This window comes from Lissotriton helveticus, chromosome 5_1 (genome assembly GCF_964261635.1).
Source record: "Lissotriton helveticus chromosome 5_1, aLisHel1.1, whole genome shotgun sequence".
NCBI lineage: Eukaryota > Metazoa > Chordata > Amphibia > Caudata > Salamandridae > Lissotriton > Lissotriton helveticus.
The window spans coordinates 2,009,176,790-2,009,201,659 of NC_136065.1; the positions used below are offsets into that span (position 1 = coordinate 2,009,176,790).

General features: G+C 45.2%; 1 protein-coding gene across 1 annotated transcript in view; it reads right to left on the minus strand.

Moving 5' to 3' along the window:
* Positions 1-24,870, minus strand: part of LOC144756174 (E3 ubiquitin-protein ligase TRIM39-like) — a 200,238-nt gene that overhangs the window by 111,627 nt on the left and 63,741 nt on the right. The window lies entirely within an intron of this gene.

Below are 24,870 nucleotides of genomic sequence, written 5' to 3' on the forward strand. Positions count from 1 at the left end.
TTAATTCTCTCAAACAAATTAATCCCAGAATTTGGACTATGCGCTCACAACACTTCATCGCAGTAAAGTATTTTCCCCGGTGATCTGGGTATCACTGGTAATTTGGCTTGCCATATCGGAGCAAAAGAAGTAAAAATAGTATCCCTGCTGCGATTCCCAAAACGAGAGGCAGTCCGCCAAAAACAGAGTGCACAAAGTTTGGAAATATGCCTAGGACTGCTTCGAAAGGTGTTAACAGTCCCGAAAAAATCGTCTTAAATACATGTCCAATACCACTCATATCAGACATGTTTAAGATACGACCTAACATTTCTGAGAAATGTACAGGGCAGTTTGTAGTTAATAGGGTGTGTATCTCTGCAGAAGCCCTGCGACTTGCAGATCATAGGACTCTTTGGCCGAGGTTAATGGCACAGTTTTTTGTAAAAGAATGGCTTTCATTCTGCTCAAAGTATCAATTCGTATAGAAGAGATGTTCAGTGAAGGCCATAGAGGCGACTCCCGGTCTGTCTTGGTTTTTTAAAACAATACTTGCATACAGCAAGTGACCCCGGTTGACACAGTTACGAGATAGGCTAAACCTGGCAACATGCCATAGCAGCTGTTATCATTCAACATAATGGAACTTCCATTAGAAAGTTGCCTAAAAATTGGATCAATCACTGCAGCTGCTGAACCTTGCAGGTAGCAGGATAAGTTGTTAGAGGAACCATCACAGGCCCCGTGTAAGTTAATACCCTGACAAAGGAAAGAACAGCTTAGTATGTTTTCACAATTTTTACCACTAAGGAACACTTCTTTCCCCCCACTCCAACATCTGTGTGTGTAAGGTAATTCCCAGGATGTCTTGATGTATTCTTTACCCAACCTTTCATAAACGCCTGCTGGTATACATTTTAAGCAATACTGAAAATGGAAAATTGTAACAGGCAGAGTGATTGTACCTTGTATGATCCATTCAATGGCTGGTTTTTCAGTGACTGTAAATTGCAATCTTTCCAGTTTTTCAATGCTCAGCACCATATAGTCTGCTCCCCTCTGTGCCAGTGTGATCTGTTTATCAGTGAGATTAAATTCTGAAAACAGTGACATAGTATTGATCAAACGCCAAGGCATATAGCCTGAACGAAGGTTTTGTAACGTCCAGCCTAATAGCATTATAGAACACATTTGCGACTGATCATGTTGCAACATGACCAAGTCCTGTTCCATTATGTCTATGGCAGAGGATACTATGCTGCCCAAAGAATATATCCTGGATGACAGAGTCGTTAACCCATTGTCAACTACAGAGAGAGATTTCTCTAAATTAATACGATGAATTTCTCAAATTCGTTCTGCAGTCTCTGTTTGCGTAATCTTCCATGCTTCATTATATATGGCATGATACCGGCGTATATAAAACGTTTATGACGCGTTTTTTAATTGCTTGAAAGAAGTCCCTCAGGTCAGCGCCATTTGTAAGTAAAGATAAGTGTTGTTTTACTTCCTTCAGTGTAGACTTGTGTAACCATTCAAGGCACAGTTTCCCCACATTGTATAATGTTACTATTCCTGGATGCTGTCTCTGAACATATCTTGGATCTGGTCTAGTGAATGTGAACCCTTGTGTCTTTTTCAGGAATCTATCTTGACAGTTATTTGTGTCTGTGGGCCAGATTAACCATTTTTTCCAATCTGGATCTGTTCTGTTGTGATGCAAAATAGTATGCACGTCAACATTCCCCTCTGTAGTGTTGTTACTATCAGGTGTAGGTTAGGTATGGACGGTTTGTTTAACTCCTTGATCTTGGCTAACCCAAGACAGGATGTCTGTTGGACAGTGTCATTCAAAAACATTATTTGCTCTGGGATGATGCAGGCTCTAAATAAAGCTTCTAATCCCTGCACCTGCCAGTCTTTTGTGCCCCAGACAGTTTTTGTCTCAATGTTGTCTTTCCAAAAGTCAAAACCTAGGGGTCGATTAGGATGGCGGTTTTTCCGCATCCTCCGGGCCGGCGGAAGTGTCCGCCGGCCTGGAGGATGCGGAAAAACCGCGGCGGAGACTCCAAAGACCCACCGCCAAATTAGGATGGCTGGTGGGTCTGATAATCTGTCCGCCGCTTTTCCGCCGCGGTCGGAAGGCGACCGCGGCGGAAAAGCACTAACATGTCTGGCGGTGTCTATCAGACACCGCCAGGCATATTAGGATGTCTGAAAATATATGCTTTTCCGCGGCGACTTTACCGCCGTGGAAAAGCATACGGACCTTCACTTCGCTGGGTGAAGGTGGGGTGGGGGGTGCACATGGGGGGTACCTATGGTACCCCCCTGCATTTGCGTGCACAATGCAGCAGGCACCGCGCGGTGCCTGCCGCTTTGTGCACGCAAATGCTGTGCATGGATTTTTTACATTGCGGCGGATGCAGCTTGAAGCTGCACCCGCCGCAATGTTAGAGATGGAGGATGTGACCGCCACACTGGCGGTCACATCCTAATTTGATCGGAGGGAACGCCGCAGCCCATGCGGACGTTCCCTCCTCCTCAGGGGTCGCGGACGGACTCAAGTCCGTCCGCGATCCTAATCGACCCCCTAATGTGGAGAGCTGAGCATAAAAGGCCAAAGAATAAATTTGCTTGGTATTTGTCAACATACTTTTCATTCCTGTCTTATTAACATTTTTAAAGTAAAATGATTCTGGATTTGAAACATTAAAACCTGAAAAGTATGGAAATTTGCCATAAAATGTTTTTTAGCTACCCTTTGGTGGCGTAGGACAATGTTCCCATTGGCTATAAGTTAATACATTTCTAGAATTTGCAGATTTATGCAAGAAATGATGACCATAGTGATTATACCAATACATTTGTTCATAATCTGATGAACCTTCTAAGTATTCATGATTTGTAAATTTTGCAGACATTTCTAAGTCTGACATCATATTATTAACAGTCTCAAAGTCCCAAACATCAAAAAAAGGTACTAAATGAAACAAAGTCACTCAGGGAAATCTTGAATTGGTGTGGAATCTTCAACAGCTCTGCCGGACCAAGAATGTCATATTCAGTTCTGTCCCAAGCTATACCACCAGGTATAGGAATGGCTGTGATGTTCACTGAAGACAAGTCTCTTTGTTCACGATGAGATGATTTGTGTGGCTTGAGGATTAAGTTGATGTTCTTACTTGCTGTGTCCTTTTTAACATATCTTCCATTTATCAGCATTCCCAAAGTTATTACAAGAGTCTACCAAAGTAGAAGAAAAAGTACACCAAACACAATCCAAAGTTCAATAAATGGTGAAACCAGATAGGTCTTTTCCATGTGATGAAAACGTTCTGTTGCTTGTTCTTTGAAAGTTTTTTTAGCTGGCGTTGTTTCAGGTTCACTGGGGTCCTCGGAAAACGTATCAAAGTTAATGAAATAGCCAGAGGCAGTTCTGTCAATTGTAGAGATTGCATTTGCGATGAAATCGCTGGAACCACTTGATCACTTGTTACATTTGTATAGTCAGTTGCTATTTCATTGTAGACAGGCGTTTCTTGACGAACTGTTATTTGGGTCTTAAGAGGTACAAGTTTATTGGCTTTGTTGCATAGTCCTTCTTTTCGCACTGCAGATTCTTCAAAGGTGATGAGTCTCTCAGTTTGAACCTCTTGGATAGTAGCCAGATTCGGGCGTCTGCTACATCTTTGGAGTCCACTTGGCCTACTACTTATGATCAGCCACATGATCTGGTTTGACCAGGTCCATGGACACGAACCTGCTCTCCTTTTTACCAGCAAGGGGCGGCAGTAACACTTTTCTTGATCCGTGGATAGCTAGGACAGATACTGGTTGTCTGTAAGAAGGCCCAAATTCCTTCTTGTCCGCGATCTTTTCTCTGACTAGATCTCCAATCTTTGGAATCCAGACAGGTCTTGCTGGGACGGATGTTTTTTTTCAGTGGTTATTGGCTTCAGGAGTACGTTACTTTGTCTGGATCTTATTTCATTTAAGTCCTGCAAAACAGCCAAACGATCTTTGATATCAAAGGGTTTTTGTTCCACCACTGAAGTGTGACAATCGAGGTCCGGCACAATAATTCTAGTTCCAAAAAAGATTTCATATGGAGTGATACCCTCTAGAGAACTTCTTGGTAGATTGTTAAGACTACGTTGGACACTTATTAGATGTTTGACCCACCAGTCACCTGAGCCTAATACCCTAGCTGTTATAGATTGCTTTATGTCCCGTTTTTTCTCTCCACTACCGAATTTCCCTCAGGATGGAATGGACTAGAGTACCGCAATGCAACGCCCAGAATGGCCATGGCCTCCTTGTAAGCTTTTGAGCTAAACGCAGGACCTTGGTCAGAATGTAGCATGACGACTGCGTATGTGCCGATAAAGACTCGCAAATCTTTTATAACTGTTCGAGCGTCAGCCGAGCGCTGAGGCCACATCCAAAGGAATCTCGAACACGAATCCACTGCGACCATGATATATTTATAGTTACCATCCCTCTGTAAGGGACTGCAGTGGTCCAGATAAATGCAAGCTAATGGTTTATCTGAGATTACCAAGGGCATCTGCGCAGGATGTTTCACTGTAGAGACTTTCATCTTCTGGCAGATTTCACATTCCATAACATAGTTTCTGGTCTGTTTCCTCATGCGCGGCCACCAGTATCGCTGTTTTAATAATGACACTGTGGCGGAAACACCTGCGTGTTCAGAGGCAAGCCCTTCATGTGCTGCTAAAATTAGTCCTAATCTATGTTCCATGTTTGGAATTACTCTATCCCCCACTCCAGGGTTCGAGCAAACAGAACATTATTTGCATCAGTTATGTATGAGTATTTAAGTGGAAAGCCTTTTGGTAATGACTTACCACTGTCTTTGCTTGAAGCACCGACAGCTAGCATTATTTCACCGTCTATTTTCGTTTTTGAACGAGTGATTGCTGTTACGGAAGCCGTTTGCACAGCTGCCTTTGCTGCTTCATCAGCCAATCAATTCCCTGCAACGTGAACGCCATCACGTTGATGACTCAGTGTATGTATCACTTGAGCCTTTTGTAGTTCTTGTCGTAACTGAACTACTTGTTCCCATATCAACTTATGCTTGATTGTGCCAACTTTTGCATCTTTGAAACCGTTTTCAATCCAGTTCTGCAAGTATTGATTATAAGATTGAACGCAATAATAAGAATCGCACACTATGAGTGTGGGGAATTCTCGATCAGTATTTTCAAGCGCCATCTTGAAAGCTTGTAGTTCAGCTCGCTGAGCTGTACAATCTCCTAGAGATTGCGTTTTAGTGACCATAGGTCTGAATTTGCCATCTCGCCAGCGACCTTTAACGACCGCACATGCAGCACTATAAGCTTGTTTACCCCCAATTGCGAGTTGTGCTGATCCGTTAGTATAAAATATACATCCATACTGTTCTAGAGGCAGAATTTCAGTAGGCAGAGGACATTCTTGTTCGTATTGTAGAAATTCTTGTGTTTTCAAATAGGGGTAAAAAACGTATTCAACGTCTGTTGCAGCAAGAGAATTAACCCATTGTATCCATCCTGGATGTAAAGCTTTTGCATTTGGAATGCTCACTTTCGTCACTGCCTCTAAGGCAGGTACAGGAGTAAGAATCATTATGCGCTTACCCTATGCGAGGGCTCTCTCTTTTGCTACTGCAGTTTGAACCACTGTCAGAATTTTTTCTGTTGATGTGAATTGCATTTCTGCTTGTGTGTACAAATGTGATTTGTAAGCTATTGGTACTTTTTCTCCTTCATTAAAGGTTAAGTATGTGAATCTGCATCTTCCTGGAATGATTCGGATCACTAAGTTGCGTATATTTACGCGTGTTTGTAAAGGTGTTGTTGCTAACATGTCTTTTTGGACTGAACACAAACTTTCTGTGTGTTTTGAGTCCAATTAATTGTTTTAAAATCAGGTTTGATTAATTCGTAGAGAAGTTTAACCCTTTCTGCGTAGTTTAGAATGTAAGTTCTTCCGAAATTCAGGAAACCTAGAATCAACTAAGTTTTTCAGCGTTTTTGGAGGCTGGAGCAGCGCACATTTCTCTAGAAAGTTTGCTGCCAGGCTTTTGCCTTCACTTGATAACTTATATCGTAGAAAAAGGACGTTTAAGTGGGCAATTCTTGATTTCTGGAAATTGAATTTGTACCCTTCAATGGCGAAGCCCAATATTATGATGTTCACCCTGTTCAAGTGCCTATCCAAATCATCATCCGTTAGATAGATGTCATCGACATATGAAATGCCTCATCATCATAGGTTTGTAGTAACACTGTTACTCTGGCTGAAAATAACCCTGGACTATTCTTGAATCCCTGAGGGGAGACGACAGAATTGACGCTGTGTCCCCACAATTGAGAAAGCAGTCAAATACCTATTTTCATGTGAAATGTTTTGACAGAAGAAACCGTTAGAAATATCTAATGTGGTTTTGTATTTTTTACGCAGAATGTTATTCATTAGTGCTGTACTGTGTGCATTTTGTACTGCGAAAGTTTTGCAACAAGAGTTTAAATGTCTGTAATCCAAAACTAGACAATATGTATTGTCTGGTTTGGAGACAGGAAACAAAGGATTGTTCAGGGACGAGGTGCGTGTTTCAATCACCCCTTGGTATTCAAATTGATCTGATATCTCCCTGACTTGTTTTTTAGCTTCTTGCTTAATTGGATACTGCCGTTGTGCAGTTGTTTGATTTTTCAACTGGATTTTATGGTGAGGAGAATCCATCCTACATGATTTTTGTATAATGCAGGAGCCTGGGCCACTGCCCATTTTCTCGGCATATGTATATTTTTTATGAATTGGTATATGGTTGGAGAAAGCTGACATAATTATGTCTTCGCCATGTGGGCACTCCCTGACACGTTCAGATGGCCAGTCTTGTTCAGCTAAAAGAATGTCATAACCCTGAGAGAGCTTCTCCCAAAAGAGTGCTCTTATCTTTCTTCTTATGTCCCCCTCTATCCGGAGTGTTACTTCATATAACTTATGTGGGACACTAACCCTGGTATCTGCAGTTTCAACTTGGATGTACTCATTCAAGTCCACTGTCTCCAGATGATCCTTCAAGTTCTTGCGAGCTATGGTGACTTCTGCTGCGCTGTCCAACATCGTTTGAGCCCATTCCCCGTTCTTGAGTTGTGACCTCAAGATCCTCGGCATGTCTGATTTTTAGACCTGCTACCTTCTTTTTGGTGAATTGAGTTTTCTTATTTTTTGGAACGTGTTAATCATCTTTGGACTTCACGCGTTCTTCTTTTTGTTCTGATCGTCCTCTTCTTTCAGATTTCTGTGAGGAAGTCTGAAAGGTACGAGAGGAACGTGTATCAGTATCTTGATATCTATCAGGTTTACTCAAATTATCCCTATTCCTGAGGTTATACCTCCTTTCAGAGGGCTCCTTTTGAGGAGACCTACCTCTGGTTTCAGAACGCTTCTCTTTAAAAGTTTGTTTAGTGTTCTCCCACTTCTTTTTGGGAGGAGTAGGAGTGTTTTAAAAAGATACCTTTTCAGGACTTTGTCAGTTGGGGTTTCACTGGTTTACCACCCAAACTGTCTCTACCTAGTTCATCATAGGATTTTTCAATTATTCTGGCCAGTTCATATGGTTGCTCAGTTACATCAAATTCTCTTAACTTTTGGCGGATCGCCACGGATGCTGCTTCACCTTTAATATTAGCTAATATTATTGTTGAGACCTGTTTGAAATCCTTCAGTAATTTCATACCAAGATTTAAAGCAGGTTCTGCCCCGTATTCATTTTGAATCTGTTTCAGGATGTCTGGTATAACTGCCATAGACGGAACACCACATGTTTTGGTGTAGATTGCAGCAAAGACTGTACCCCAGGTGTCACAGTCCTCTAGGTGTGGTGCGATCCCCATTGGTAAACAGATTGTTATAATCCTTTGTTTCTCATGAGGGGTTGTATCAGGAAATACTGCCTTGATTTGAGTAATCTTTTGAGCTATCCAGAATGGAATTTGTTCCCGTTTTGCGGGTAATTTACCAATGACTGATTGTATAGCTGTGGTGTGATTTTATTTGTGTTCCCCTGGTAAGGGGTGTGTTGCGGAATCCTAATTGCCGGTTGGATTGTAAGAGTCCGCATGACATATTGAACCAATTGTCTGTGGATTTTAATTAGCGCTTTTATTTGAACTAATAGTTCCGCATTTGTCATATTTTCAATGGCAGGATGTGGTGTATAGCTGGCTAATACTGGCCATGTTGCTCCTGGTCTACCTAGTGGACCGAGCCTGGTAATGTGATGTGTATGTTTAAGGGTGCATTTTAAACCAGAGCGCATGCTCTTGGTATGTTAGTGGAATTTTTAATATCCTCGAAAGGAATGTATTCTTTGTAGAAGTGAAACACTTTTGTTCCTGGATTTGCTTCAGGGAAGACTATCCATGAATAGAATACCTCTGTCTGATGAAATTCATGTGCCTCTATCACAAAAACTACCCTACCACCTCTAGATGATAGGCCATTTTGTATACGTTTCATAGTGATGGATTTCCTTAAAGTTTCTGGAATGCCCATAGCATCCTCGTCAGTCTCTTGGAGACCTGTAAAGTTTAAAGCTTGTACGGCGTTGTCGCCTGTAGCTCCACCTACCCCGGTATTATTGTCGTCTGTCATTTTTGTTTAATGAAAGTCTGCAAAGCAAGTTTCAAGGAAACAAAGATAAGGTGAAGAATCTTTTGGAACACTGTATCCTTCAACGTTGAAAAACCAAAAACTAATACATAGGATTTTCGTCCTACTCAGCTATGGCGGATATTATCCCTTTTACCCACTCCAGACGTCTATTGGAGCTTTTACGGAAAAAAGGGTTCTCTGAGAAAAGCACGACCGAGTTACTTTCAGTATCTAGCGTTAAGTTAGTGCCTTACCAAAAAGTTGGGCGCCATTTACTGTAGTTCCTATATTCCCAATGGGCTCTGCGCATTGGAATAATATATCCTATAGATTAGACGTAGGACTGAGGTCGACTAGGTCTCTATCAAATATACTAAACTTAACAGTGAGTGCCAGCTAGCTCAGAGGTCACTAGAAACGTTCTCGAATTCACAAGAAGGGATTAGTTTCTGACAACCGCATAAACATTACAACTTTGTTTCCCAAGAATAAGAAATATATCTCTCAGAGTAGCGGAAACAATAGATAAGTATTTCACTCAGTCAATCGTGCATGCTTGGTTTCAACAGAGTTTGTAGAGAAATAGAGAGAAGGGCGTTTTCAATAAAAAGGGTTATTGAACAGTTTTCTTTCTCACACAAGAGAAGTGAACTGCTACAATCGTTATGCAGACTGCAAAGTATAATGCGTACAGCAAGAATAGTATTATAAAATAATACTGTAAGAGCATCGTATGGTTTCTAAGCCATATAAAAATACATACATAAATAACATTGACTAAAATACTCAACTGGTGTTTCTAAAATACGCCTATCCCAATGTACCTAACCTAAGTCTAGTACGAGGGAAGAAGTAAGTATTGTGTAGCATAGGTTTAGTTGTTTTTGCCAAGAATCTACCAAAGGTTTCTCTAGGTTCTAATCAGCTCCATACCTTAGTTAGAATGAAGTAGGTCTGGCACCGACTTGACCTCATCTTCTCAGTCCCTCAGCTAGTGCATCTGGATGATATCCTGCCCATGGGCTGGACTGATCATTCTCTCCTTAAATTCCACATTAACAGTAAGGGGGCTAGAATGCTGGCACACAGCACCACCTCTGAATTCATGTACAGAGACTGGAAAGCTCTTGAAAGGCTGAGAATCACTGATGCTGTGTTCCAAGTGGATGACAGCTTCTCCCCGGACTGTCCAGTTGAGGATAACTACGAGGCCTTTTGTCACAGGAGATCCACAAATGTTGACTCTCTTGTTCCACTAAACAAATGCAAGCACAAGGGCAGAGTATCAGCTCCGTGGTTCAATGACTCCTTAAAGGCCCTTAAACTGGCCTGCAAACAGGCAGAAAGGAAATGGAGGCAAGGTTACTCCAATGCTAATAAGCTACTTTGGAAAACTAAACTTTTGGACTATAAATCTGCGATTCTGAAATCTAAATCTGTTTACTTCTGCTCCACAATATGTACAGCCGCCAACAGTTCCAAAAGTATTTTTCAGCTTCTGAACAGCCTCACCCACCCTGACTGTGCAAAAAATTCGACCCCTCCCACACAAGCCCTTTGCGACAGTCTTGCTCTGTTTTTTAATGAAAAAATTGAGACCATTATTCGTAACCTGAGGACCTCCCCTACACTGGTCTGCCCCACTGGCCTTGGGGTAGGTACTACTGATTTTGGAGTGGAGAGCCCAGGGTGGCAGCCTGTGGACTGTCTGCGGGAGTTCCCCCCTATTACTGAGGCGGACTTCGACAGACTGGCTCGCGGAATTTCATCGGGATCTCCTCTGGACCCCATTCCTCCTAAAATCTGGAAGGCCTCCGGAGAGGAACTCTTCCCCACTCTCTGCAAGATCTGCAATCAATCTCTGCGCAGTGGCTTAGTCCCTGCTCCCTGGAAGCAAGCTCTTATCACGCCATTGTTGAAAAAACCCTCTTTAAATCCTGAGTGTCTTCAGAATTATCGGCCCATTTCCCTGCTACCATTCCCGGCAAAAATTGCCGAGCGCTGGGTGAGCTCATGCCTCTCCAAACATCTGGAGCAGAATCATTTCCTGGACGAAATACAATTCGGTTTCCGTCCAGCCCATGCCCCGAAACAGCCCTACTCACTGCCATGGAGGACCTTCGAATGCGCGCAGACAGGGGCCAGGCAGTAGCTCTGATCCTGCTGGACCTGTATGCCGCATTCGATACGGTTAATCACGGGATTCTATTGGAGATACTAAGGGAGGCCGGGGTGGGCGGCATTGCCCTGCACTGGTTTCGCTCCTTCCTGCGGGACAGGAAGCAGGCTGTGTCCCTTCCCCCGTTTCAATCTGCCTTCTCCCCGGTGTTCTACGGGGTGCCTCACGGCTCGTCCATCAGCCCGATTTTATTTAACGTTTACCTTAAACCACTGATTACGTTGATAAAATCCCACAGGCTAAAGGCAATCAACTACGCTGACGACACTCAACTCATCCTCTCTTGGGAGGGCAAGGAATCGATCCCTTTGGAATCTTTTCATGACTGTCTACGAGACACGGCTGGCTGGCTACACAACAACTCTCTACAGTTCAATGCCTCCAAAACCGAGGTTCTGTTCTGTGCCAGAAGTCGGATCCCCCGCCCGTTCCCGGTGGAGTTTTGGCCCCCTGAATCCCTGGAAAAGCCACAGCCGGTCACCACTGTTCGTAATCTGGGTGTTATGATGGATAACAAACTCAGCATGGAAGCCCAGGTTGCGAAAACAGTGTCCACCTGCTCGGCCCTCATTCGCTCCCTTCGTAAGATCTTGCCACTTCTACCCTTACAGGCCCGGGCTTTAATAGTCAGGTGTTCCATTCTTAGTCGCCTTGACTATTGCAATGCGCTGCTACTCGAGGCTCCTTCCATGCTGTTAGACAGACTCCAAAGAGTTAAATCTGCCGCTGCCAAACTGGCCCTTGGTTGGCCTAGGAGATCTTCGGCCACTGCGGCAATGGCCGAGCTTCACTGGCTCCCATTGAAACAGCGAGTGGCCTTTAAATCCCTCTGTCTCGTTTTTAAAGCCCTGCAGGGAGTTGGGCCCAGCTCTCTGCAAACCATGTTTGACTGGTACATTCCAACCAGAGCCCTTCGATCCACAACGGCCTGCCTTGTAAAAGTATCGAGATTTAAAAAGGTCAGGACCGGAGGCAGATCTTTCAAAGTTGCAGCTGCCAAACTTTGGAATAGCATGCCCCTGGACATCTGCCAAACAAAGGAACTTCTCCCTTTTAGGAAACGGGTCAAAACTTGGCTGTTTCCTAAATGTTAAACTACTGGCCACTCTATTGCTGCCTCCCAGTGCATTCCATCTTAGGAGATATCTCAGCGCCAGGATACCTGTAAGGTGACAGCCGCGCTATACAAATGCTCTAAATAAATAAATAAATAAGTATCTCTGTCTCAGGACTCGATTTCCCAACACCCGCAAGGGGAGCTTGGAAACACTGGAGCTGGATTCTCGGCAGGAGAAGGGCAGCCTCTTGATGAGTGCGTCAGCTGGAGAGTCGGCTTCCTTCGGCACTTGCTGTAGTGAGCTGCGTCGGGCAATTAGATAGTTGAACTGCTCCGAACCCCTGTAGTTTGCTATAGCTAGTGAAGGTATATTTATACCTTGAAGGTGTTTAGGAATGCCACAGTTTGACGTAAAGTCGGGCATATGAACGTCAGGGAAGAACCCCTAGGGAATAGCTGTTCTTTGCAAAGTATAAGAGTTCTTGGACAAATCAATATTGATGCAAGGGGAAGTTCCCTAACTGCTTAAGCCAATTTTCCAGGAAATCGTTGTGATGTTTGGTAAGGGTGGAAGTAGCCATGCCTGTATTTGGGTAGTATGGGCTATGCCTAAATAAGGGATTGATTTCTATGCCTATATAAGGGCAATGTGAATTGTACCTATATAAGGGCATGAATCGGGAAAATTCACTTGGAGCTCAAAACGCCACACAACACTGTACTCTACTACTAATGGTCTAGACTGTGGCACTTTGCCCAACCCTCCTTCAGTGAGACCCTCTGCTCAACTCTGTGCCGACAGCCACACCCTGCTGCGCATGGCCCTAGGACTATTTTCTTATTTTAAGAAACGTTTAAGCGCTTGCAAAAGCTTGCAGACTTATAGACCATGGTTGAATCTACTGCGGGGGTCGAGTACCCATTAAAAGGTCTATAAAACCAGCAGAAGGTTGAACAAAGATCCAAGATCTCTTGCCATAAGTTTGCGTACCTTTGACGTAGAGTTGTGGACCTCTAGCCTTGCAAACCCTGCGTCAGAATCAGCATTTCTAAAGCTGTTACAGCCAAGAAGGTTCCCTTAGGGGCCCCACCTACGAATGCCCCTGTTTTGTAACAGCAGCTGTAACACTTTTCTTCTAGTTATGGTCAGCCAGTCAGAGACCTTTCGATCCATGGACCTGGCTTTGGATCCGAGGATTCAAAATGAACAACAGGAGCAAAAGTGCTCTCTTCAATCAGATTCAATTATTTTTGTTGAATTTATTGGTCCACAAATGGACCATTTACTTGATTAACAGTCCAGATATCTATAACACTAACAGATCACATGAATTTGAGCCCTTGCCAAGATACGTGTCTAACAGCTATTGTTTGAAAATTACTGAATGGATTTACACTAAACTAACAAAATATACATTCATACCTGCTTGGGGTAATTATATTCAGTCTATTTTTTGTGTAGTGGAGAAAAAATGTTTCTAGGGGATTTAAAAATGGAAACATTACACTTTTAACCCACAGCTTTACCAAATCAAATCATTATTGTATTCAGCCATGACGGCCATAACAATTACCAGTACACATTAAAACATGATGGTTAAAATACACAGTTGATTCTTAAGATCAAGTGAGGTTAAAATACAAATAATTCAATGCAATCATTAATTTTGAAGATTATGGTTGTGATTGTCCATGTACCAAATTATGATTTCACATTATTTCTTCTTGAGAGTCTTCAACTAAGCAGTAAGCCAATCCCATGTGCTACCCTTCGATATACTAGAAGCATGATATCAAGAAAAGGAGCGTAGCTAAAAAGGAGTTGGGTTTGTAGTCATAAAATAAAGATGTGTAATATGTTCTGGAGTTAATCCCTAAAATACTCTAGATTTCCCATACAGGCTGTTGTCACCATAAAAGTATTAATGGGTGTAACTCTTGATATGTTTTTGCAAGAACACTACGGGAGAAGCTTGCTTAATTCAAGGGAAAACAAAGAAGATACTAACACACCATTTAAAATATACAGGTCGTAAAGTACAAGTGCATTAGACCTACCCTCAAGAATAAACCCTTTAACAACTGCCACAGATAAGGCAGTCCACCTAACATAACATTTAATAGTCATCAGTGTAGAGAGCCATCCGGACCCTCCACTACAATGTTGCACCTTTACATGCATCCCTACACCCCTCGGGGAGGGCTCGTCCCGAGGGTATAAATAAAGGACCGGGACCGCTCGAGGTCCCTTCCTGCCACGAGTGTCTAATCATTGTCTGGTGTCCGTTATTAAGCGCAGTAGCGGCCTAACATCATATAGGCCTCGCCGCTCTACATTGGCGACGAGGCGGGTCGCACCCCACGTGTGCCCGCCTACCTTGCGTGGTGCATACAGGGAGCGCGCATTGCCCGCCCACGTTGCCCTGCTCCCTGCTCCCTCTGGTGACGTGCGAAGAGCTGAGGATACCTCGCGGAGCCCACCCGCATCGCTCCGCACTGGTCGGTGCCTGCGGCCTCTGAGATCCTGAAGACGGTGGCGTCAGCGGCTGCACCTCCTGCCTCCGCTGCCCAGCTCAAGCCCGCACACGCGTCTCCCCGCCCATCTGGAGTGTGTTCAGACAACGGCGCTCGCTGGAGCAGCGCTCATCGAGGGGTGAGTGACAGCAGCCCTGCCCGCGCAGTGCCCTTCACACGCAGATGCCTCCACTCCTGCCCCCGCTCCTGAGCTGGGGCAGCGGCGTGGGCTGAAGGCCCATTGGTCTTTTCCCACCACTTCGTCCTAGCAGCGAGGCCCCGGGACTGGGCTGCCCCCTCGGCTGCCTGCGCCTACCGCAGCGCCTCTGGCCAAGAACACACACACGCACAGGATCCTCGTATGGAGCCGTGTGTGCTACTGCAGCTGGAGCTGTACCTGAAAAATGGACAAGCATTGGCAGCAGCAATCAACAAAAAAAAAAGGATAAAGGAGGGAAATTTGGACTGGTCTGGGACACATTCGAGATCACGCCACAGGGGCTCATCTGGCAAGGAGGGAGGACAATTCATCAAGCGTCGGGTCAGTGATACATGAGCCTAGCCAACGCAAGCTTCTCCTCTCACACAAAGCTGCACCAAAGGGCTACTCGCGCCCCCTGCCTGCATACAGACGGAGAAACTGCACAGTCAGCGCCTTACGTCAGCACGCAAGCCTCACCCTCGCGCTTACGCACCGGTGCATAGCCACACTGCAGTTGCACTGCTACCCCCTTCAGTGAAGCCTCGGACCCCGCTACTGCTGCGCCAAGATGGAAGGCCTGGGTCAGACGACTCAACCACTACTTCAAGGGGACAAGAGAAACGGATGGCACCGTGAAGCGGTCACTCCTCATCTACTACAGGGGCGCGGAGATCTATGATCTGTTTGAGACGCTCCCCAACACCGGAAATGAAGATGACTACGAGGGGGCGGTCGCAGCACTCAACAGACACTTTGATCCACAGCTCAACCACGACTTTGAAAAGTACAAGAGAGCGTGGCAGACCGATGCTGAATCCGTCGATATGTTCTATGCACGGCTACGCCAGCTGGCTAGCACGTGCCCCTTCACAGACCAGAGGAACGAAATCCGTGATCAGATCATCCTAAGCTGCCGCTCGAAACTCCTTCGGAAGCTAATCCTCCGGCAACCTGGAATCTCGCTGGACGAGATCCCAGTCCTAGCTCACTCCCACAAGCTGTCATACGCCAGGTCAGAAGAGATGGAAGCCGCCCTACATACACCGGTTGCCGCATCACCGGCGCCCAGGCACCCACCGATCAACGAGGAAAAGGTGAACGCAATCCAGAGATGCCCCACGACGCCTCGCCAGGCGCCTCGACCGCCACCAGGAGGGCCGTGTGGATACTGCAGCGAGGATCACCCCGCGACGACCGTCTGCGGGGCAAAAGGCAAGCGTGCTCTCTCTGCGGAAGGCTAAACCATTATGCCAGAGTGTACCGCGGCGGGCGGTTCCGACCAACATCGTCAAAGCCAAGAAACATGTCCCAGCGTGTTCGTCAAAATCTCCCTTGATAATACACCGCCAGTGGCGGATGACCAACCACAGGAACGACGCCCCATATACGAGAACGAAGATGACGAAGACGTGTTCGTGGTGTCGTACGTGAGCAGGAAAGGTACTCGTCGGAGACCACCGCCCATGTGCTCAGTCTCCATCGAAGGCACTGATGTACAAGCCCTCATCACCACTGGGGCAACTGTCAATGTGATGGACTCTAACCAGTACGACCGCCTATCACCGCGACCTCCTCTTGCACCGTCCACAGCAAGAATCTACACCTATGGAGGGACAGACCCGCTTCCTCTCCGTGGCGTAATCCAGACCACCGTCGCAAGCGGAAGTTACTCCACAGAGGCGAGGTTCCACATCACCGAGGGTAAAAAGGGAACTTTACTCAGCTGTCACACGGCCGAAGACCTAGGACTTGTCTTCTTCGCCAACCAGATCCATGAATCCCATGCGGAAGCGATGCTGAAGGAGTTTCAAAGCTTCAAAGCTTCAAAGGACTTGGGATGCTCAAAGGCAAGAGGTTCAAGCTCCACATTGATTCTTCGGTACGGCCCGTGGCCCTCAGACACAGTCAGACTCTGCACAAATCCAAATGATCATTTTATCAAGAGAGCGTCGATTTCTATGGGTACACGTTCACCTGAGAAGGGCTCTTGGTGGATCTGAAGAAAGCCGAAGCCATCAGGGCAGCCAGCAAGCCTCGAAACCCCACAGAAGTGAGGAGCTTCCTTGGCATGGCCACATACTGTGGACGCTTTATCCCCAATCTTGCAGCCATGTCTGAGCCCCTGCGTGTTCTTACGCGGGGTTGCTGGACAAGACCGTAATGTCCTACTTCCACCCAAGACGACTAACGGAACTGTTCGTCGACGCCAGTCCCGTGGACCTAGGTGCGGTCCTCCTTCAGGAACATGGCCCGGAAGTGTGGAAGCCAGTCGCCTAAGCCAGTAAAGCTCTCGGCGACGCCCAAATCGAGAGGGAGCCGTTGGCTATCAAATGGGCGTGCCAGCAGTTCCACCTGTATTCTATGTCATGACTGACCACAAACTGCTGGTTCATCCCCGAGGATCGAACGATGGGCGGTGCAGTTGCAAGCATACAACTTCAAAGTGATATTTCGCCCAGGGGGCCCACAACCCTGGCGATTATCTGTCGCGCCGGAGTACACAATGCCGTCCGACCCGTCAGCGGATGCCTGCAGCCCCGAAGCGTTCGTCAACATGGTGTCGCAAGGAGCCTGTCCCAAGGCCATGACACTTGAAGAAATTGGCCGCGCCACTCAAGAAGACCCCACTCTCTCCCGAGTCCAAGGAGCACTGGAAAGCAATGCCTGGGCCCACTTCATGGACGGAGCTCGCGTCCTCCGGCTGGAGGTCAGCCAAGCCCGCCAGCAGCTGTAGCAAGTTCGAAGCGAACTAAGTGTGGGGGAAGAAGGAGTTATCTTGAGGGGACACTTGATAGTGGTGCCGGAGAATCTTCAGAAAAGTGTCTTCGCGCTGGCCCACGTTGGTCACCAAGGAATGGCCAAAACCAAAGACAGGTTAAGGGACAAGGTATGGTTGCCAGCGATAGACTCCATGGTAGAGGAGATGATAAGGCAGTGTCATGCTTGCACGATCAACGGAGGGGACCCAGCACCGGCACCGGTGATCACTGAAGAACCGAGCAAGACTCCTTGGACGCATCTCGGTGTGGATTTTGGGAGTTTCCCAGATGGACGTCACATGCTGGTCATGGTTGACTCATTCTCGAAATTCCCCATTGTTGAGGTGGTGGCGTCAACAGCTTTCTCACACATGAAGAGAGTCCTGGACAGGGCCTTCGCAATGATGGGACTGCCGGATGAGGTCAAGTCTGACAATGGACCCACTTTCCAGGGGCGAGAGTTCCAGGAATATCTTGAAAATGTAGTGGTGCGCCACAGAAAGATCATCCTGCTATGGCCCCAAGCAAACGGAGAAGTAGAACGACTGATGAGGACAATTAACTGTGCGTTGCGCATCGCCGTTGAGAATGGAGAAGACCCTGAAGCAGCCCATGACCAATTCCGCGGTGCATACCGACAGACCCCTCATAGCACCACCAAGTGTGCTCCGGCTCATCTCCTGTTCAAGCGAGACCCACAAGACAGTATCCCGTCAGACCCGACGTGGGTGCCCGTGGAGCGGGATGATGTAGCTGTCCAAGCGAGGAGGGAGACAACGAATCAGAAGGCCAGTGAGGCCCGAAGAGCCCAAGAACCTCAGCTAAGAGTGGGAGACAGGGTGGTGATCAAAGACCGACACCCCGGGTGGAAATTCGGGACGCCCTATAAGCCAGAAGCATGGGTCGTTGTAGGTGTCCAATGGACCATGGTCACTGCTCAAAAGGACCAACAATCCATTACAAGGAATGTGTCCAGTTTCAAGAAGATAACTGAGGCGGAAGCAGACCCATAGGAGTCTGGTTATCAGGACTCATTTCCAAATTTCTCTCCCCCTGTCTCGCCCAACATGAGGAACACCCCACTGAAGACACCCAGGCAAGGCAGCCAAGGATGTGCTGATAGTGCCCAGTCGACTAGCCGGAACACCGCCACTGAGTTGGCCAAGGGTGCCCCGTCAAGGGCCGTGGCAGAATCCTGTGTCCGGAGCCAGAAGTATGGTCTCCGGCCGAATCCTATGCCGAGTCAGCGGCTGAGGAATTTGTATATACATCCCAATGAACTGGGATAAATTGTTGGTCCAGAACTAAAAGAAAGGAGGGATGTAGAGAGCCATCTGGGCCCTCCACTTCAATGTTGTACCTTTACATGCATCCCTACACCCCTCGGGGAGGGCTCATCCAGAGGGTATAAATAAAGGGCCGGGACCGCTCGAGGTCCCATCCGGCCATGAGTGTCTAATCATTGTCTGGTGTCCGTTATTAAGCACAGTTGCGGCCTAACATCATATATGCCCCGCCGCGCTACAATCAGGAGAAAGTGCTTTCATAGAAAGATCAAATTAAAAGCCCCGATAAAAGTGCAAATGCATTTGTGCTTCCCCCAATAGTAGCCCTACAGCCGGACTGCACAAGATCGCTATGTCCAGGTGCAAGATGCAAGCTATTTTCATTAAAGTGCTTTAAAAAAGGGTATAGAATGCATTTTATGACAACATACTAATAACATAAAGTGCATATGCATCCAGACAGATTAGACACCCTATTAGTTTCATACAGACTTTAGGAAGTGCTAAACCCGGGTTAGTATCTCTCGTGGAAAACATTCGAAAAGTCGCGCATCCACGCCTTTGTGGTCAAGAGTTATCTGCCATTGAACATGGTTTTTCTGAACTCCTCTTAAATTCCAGGCTGCATGAATGTAAGACGAAACAACCAAGACAATGTTTTTGTCATCTGATCTTATGCAAAGAGCTACAGCTTCGTAACACCGCCTGGTGTTGAACTTGATAAAAAGTAGGCGTAAATATTGTTTTTGTGTACTAAGCACCTAATGGTACAGCAGGAGGAAATGCTTTAGCATTTCCTGGCCTTCCAAAGTGCACAGGCAGTAGTCTGACCTCTCATCAGTATTTGATGACCACCTTTATATCACGAAAGCCACCGGCAAAGTGCCCAATCAGAATTTGAGGTAAAGGGATCTTTTTTCTGCTGGAAAGATGTCATCTATGAAAGTTGCAGGGTCCCAGTCTTGGTTAAGTAACATGTAATGTTTAGCAGGGGGACTGCTCGGCTCAATTTCTCTTGATTGCTATGTTCTCAATATGCCTTCATAACCATATCAAAGCTAGCCTTCGTAATGGTTTCTGGACAGAGCCAAAGATCTTTTAGGTCAATTTTGTGTAGGACATTTGATAAGTGAGCAAACCATTGTATTGTTTTATCATGATATCCGATAGTGTGGCTCTGTAAGAGGCAAGCTCCCTCTTGGACCAAATGTGAATCCAATATTTTATTGGTGCAGTGCTATATAGTCATCAATTTTTCCAATGTCTACATCTATTCTTAGGGCGTCCATTGGTGCTCCACAGCCCAGGTGCAGTAACCGTGGTAGGAAGCTGTTTTCCATGATTGGTAATGATGGGGTTTTCCTGTACCCTCAGATCCCTGAATCGTATGTGCTTGCCACCCTTGCTTTCATTTGCTGAGCCAACTGAGTGGTTTCCACATGATTTAGAAAATCTCAGCACTACTCCAGCTTGCTGGGCTAGGATGGTATTACTCTTTAGTTAGCTGTGGGGCCCATAGGAGATTGCCAACTGGACAGATTTTCAGATACTTGCAGGTGGGCACACGATTCGGACCCTCAAAGTTGCTCATAATTTCGTTTTTTGGTAAAGTATCATGTATTTTGTTTTCCCAACATTGACGGTTAGACTTCTAGTGGCACAGCTAGACTCAAAACCTGTCAGTAATATGTGCATTGATACCTCTGTTCCAGCCAACAGCACTGCGCCGTCGCCGAAGAGTGACATTGGGATTGGTTCATTGCTAAGTTTGTGCATGTTAAGGTTGCGGTTCGTTAGAGATTTCATGACATCATTTATATAGCAATAAAAAAGAGTTGGTGCTAGGACGCAGTCTTGTTTGAGGACTCTCTGTATTGGAATCTCTGAATATTCACCTCTGGTGCTATAATTCGCCTTAGTGGTATTGCCAGAATGCAGTCCAATTAAAAGGTTCTGGAACTTTTCCAGGACTTCCATCTCCTTTAGAATTTGTCGTAGTGTAGGATGGTCAACGCTATCAAGAGCTGTTTGGAGGTCGATGAATACCAGATACAGTGACGACTTTTTAAGGCGTGTGTTTTGGAACATATAAGATTTAATCTAAATACTTGGTCTGCTGTGCTCTGGCCTCTCCTGAAGCCCGCTTGTTACTGGGATATTAGTCCTTTTTCTTACAGCCACTGAATCCAAGCAAGATAGGAACACCTTCCTGATTATTTTTCTTACACCATCAAGCAAATAAATGGGCCAATAATTTCACGAGGTCTCTCGGCCCTTTTTTATGTGAAGGCATGATTACTAATTTGCTCCACGATGATGGGATCTCCTCAAGGGGCCAAGTGTTGTTGAAGGATCGAGTCAAAATAGGTGACCACATGGTTAGATGGTTTCGATAGACGTCTGATGGAATTTTGTCCAGGCCAGCGGCCTTGTGCGGCTTTTGGGCCAGAATTGCTTGGACAACTTCCTTTTCGCTGAATTCATCCATTGACGGATTGGATAATGGGGAACGGTGCTAGAGAAAGCAATTAAGGGATCACAAGACTTTGAGATGGGTTTTGTAGGTGTTAAGTGGTCTGGAAGATGTTGTTCTGGGCTATTATTTTCATTTACAGACTGCGAATCAGCTTTCCCACTGTGGTGCTTTGGTTGTGACATTTAATTTGAGGTAGGGCCAGGTGTTTTGTAACTTGGTCTTTCATTCCGCACGTATAGAGTTGTAGAGAGGTCTTTCCAGAGTTTTGGGATAATTTTCAGCTCCAGGTTCTTCGGAGGCCCTTTGCAGCCCCATCTTACCATCTCCCAGAATTTCCTGGATTTTTGTAAAGATATTGCGTCCAGCAAAGCTTGCCGAAGCTTATGCGAGAGATGCTTCTGCTTGAACCATACCAGGTGTTCATACTGCTTCCTTATGTTAAGGAATAGCTCTTCATTAGAACAGATGTTGGATCTTCAGAGCTGCGGCCAAATACTTTTTCATCTTTACACATTCCACGTCAAACCAGTTCAGGCAATCTAGAGGGGAGAGTTTAGAGGCATTGTGGATTTTGCTTTTCTTTCCACAGCAGTCTGTACCGGCAACATTTTATATTTTTGCAGCTGCTGCTCCCCCTCATTTGTAGGTAGAGTAAGGAACGTGGTATGCAAAGTTGACCATTTATGACTCGTAATATAGGTCTTTGCATCGCAGTGGCCGTCTATGTCAATGATGTTTTTCCTTTTTGGTTTGAAGGCAATATTAAGGCCACTTGCATGTTGGCTGGAGATAGGTGCGAGGAAACTCGGATTCAGATGCTCTAGAACCAGGAGTAGTGGATCGTGATCACTTTCAGTCCTGCCAAACACTCTCATATCAACGATAAGTTGCCATGCTTCAATATTTATCACCATATAGTTAATGACACTCTGCCTATGGCCTGCTCTAAAGGTGGACTTTGGCAGGCCATCTGATGGTGTTCGGCCATTCAGTGGACGCATGCCTTCTTTGACTAGAATTTCAAAGATGAATTCACCCTTTGTGCTCACACAGTGTTCTTTAGGTGGCAAGGGTATACTCCATGTGCTATCTTTGTCGGTTATTTACTGTCCAGCAATGAAGGGTGCATTTTTTTATTAAAATCGCCACAGACAAAATATAAAGTTATTTTTGATACGAGTAGGCCCTACTAGTGTACTTTCATATAGTGACTTCAACACCTCTTCCAATCTTTTCATCAGGAGTTGTTCTTTGAAGAGCAAAATGTTGGAGTTGACCAGGGCCCAAATGCCTGGTAGAAAATAGACATTCAGGATCTCAAATGACCAGGCCTTAATTCTTAGGTTGATGATTTGCATATTATTATTTATTATAGTATGGGTTATTTCAGTGTTTGCTAGCAATGATGTTCTTATCCAAGTGGTCATGTTCCCTAGAGGTCTTCCCTTTTGCTGGTTGAATGCAGGTAGGTGACATGTTGAGTAAGCATCTCAGTTCATAAATCAGTGGACCACATTTCCAGCAAGCAATAGATGTCCTGTTGTTTTAAAAAGGACAGCCAGTCCTTATCCACCAATTCTGTTTTATGCCTGCTATGTTCCAGCTCATGATTTTAAATGTGTTTTCGGATCAATTTCCATACTTTAGAATCTGGGTGTATCCTACAGGCAGTTTCCTAATTGATCAACCAATGATGGTCTTCAAGAAGGCAGGAAATGAAAGCGTTGTTTTTTAGTGTTGTGATGTTTTCCATACAAAACATCAAGATAGTCGAATTGGCCGGTCGAGGAAGAGGTTGGTGTGAGCCAATTGGATCTTGTAGAACTGAATTTAAGCGTTGGTTAGACAAAACCTGTTTTTCAACGTGTTTGCACTTGGATGCTCTAAAAAGATCAGTGGGTACAGTTCGATTTTCGGTGTCTCTATTGAGATGCCCCAAGCATTTATTAAATTCGCATGGTTGAGAATTTTGTTTATTATCCTTGTACTGAACTGTACTGTATATATAGACTCTCTGCCGCCTAGCTTGTTACATTGAACTAATCTCACCGCCAGCAGATCATTTGACCTTATAATTTGAAAGCATGGCAAGGAGTTTAAATGTTGTAGGATATTACTTCTATTAAGTATATCTTGACTCCCTCTCGATGTATATTCTGGAGTGAATATGATTGTCGCCTGTTCTGATAGTGATGGTCGTAGTACCCTGACTTTCATCAAGCAAAGTGCTCATCTGCATGTGGCATTTCCCGGGATCATATATAGGTTTTCTCCTGGGATCTAATGTGGATGGTTGAACTCTATCACGCATCAAATATGTTGGTTTTGTCCAGGGGCGTAAAGGATTGACTCAAGCTGGGCCAGTAGATATAGTTAAGTCTAGGGGGGGAGACTTTGGGAGTTTCCATAGATATCTTTTCTAAAGCTTCTTTCTATTTGATTCAACTTGGATTCAGTAGATGGACAAGGTCCTTCATTTGAGGGGCAGGGTCTTGAATGGTAGTTATTGATCTGTGACTCTGGGCACCAGAGGCTTTCACTGATTGTGACACAGCAAAGGAAATTGTGTCTGCCTGAATTTTTGTGATGCTCAATTGTTCAACTTGATTGGGCGTAATTTTTCGAGTCACCAGCAGTTAATCAGCTTTATGATGTTCACCCTCAGTAATGGGAGGCATTATTATGACCTTTGTTATTGATGTTTATCTCCAAAGCCGATTTCCGAGTTTGAAGTGGAAACTGAACTGAATCCTGTTGGTATTCGATTTATAAGTGTGTGGAGAATGCATGCTTTGCTACACAACGGAACTAGATTTTGGTTTGAAAATTCTTTGGATTGTTCACCTTTCATTGTTTTTGTTCCTCCGCCTTGTTCTTGGGTGTTTGAATCCACCAGAGATCATATGATAGTTTGAAGAAGTTGCAACATGTTTGACTTGATAAAAGAACGTGTTTTGGGGTTTTTTGCAGCCTCCTTTTTGAATTTGGATTTATTTCTACACGCTTTAGCCTTTGGCTTTAGTTTGTTCCTCCTCTTTTGAGCCTTTTGTTTGGGGGCAGATGGCGTGTCTATGGTGGACACGCAGGACTTGCTTAATTCCTCTACTGAAACCCCATATGTTAATGTAGTGATTTGGCTGAATCGCAGGTTTTTGTGTTGAGGATGCTGCCTTTAGGGTGATTGTTGAGCTTTTGGTAGCTCGTTCTTGGCTGACGAATCGGGTGTTTGTCAAGTTTGTCATATTGTGCCTACAGTCTTCAATGATGCCATTTATTACCATTGGGAATTCCAGCAATTTTTCCAACAAAGGGGCCCAACTTTGGTTTTCTAGGGTCCCTTGGGAGGTATGTGACCTAAGATTTTCCTTTATGATATCTTCGACTAAAGCCGTGCTATGATCAATTGTCACTATGGAAGATGTAAATTGCTTTGTAACTCCAGTTGGGCATCAACGTTTGAGGATTGCGTTGTGATCGCATTTGCGATTGTATCCAATATTTTGCACATGAATTTCATAATGCTCAATATTGGTTGATCCATTGAATACTTATTTGGGCCTCGGTACATGAATTGCGCGCCGGCCTCATTGCTTACTAAAATTTGTTGATTATTGTTGAGCAAGTCAAAGCTGTCAGATGTTATACTGTCCTTCAGGAATCAATCCTGTTACTACCCAAGTTGTCTAGTGTAGGAAGCTCCTTATTGAGTGAAATGGGTAAATCCAGGCACTGTGTGTCTAGGATATAA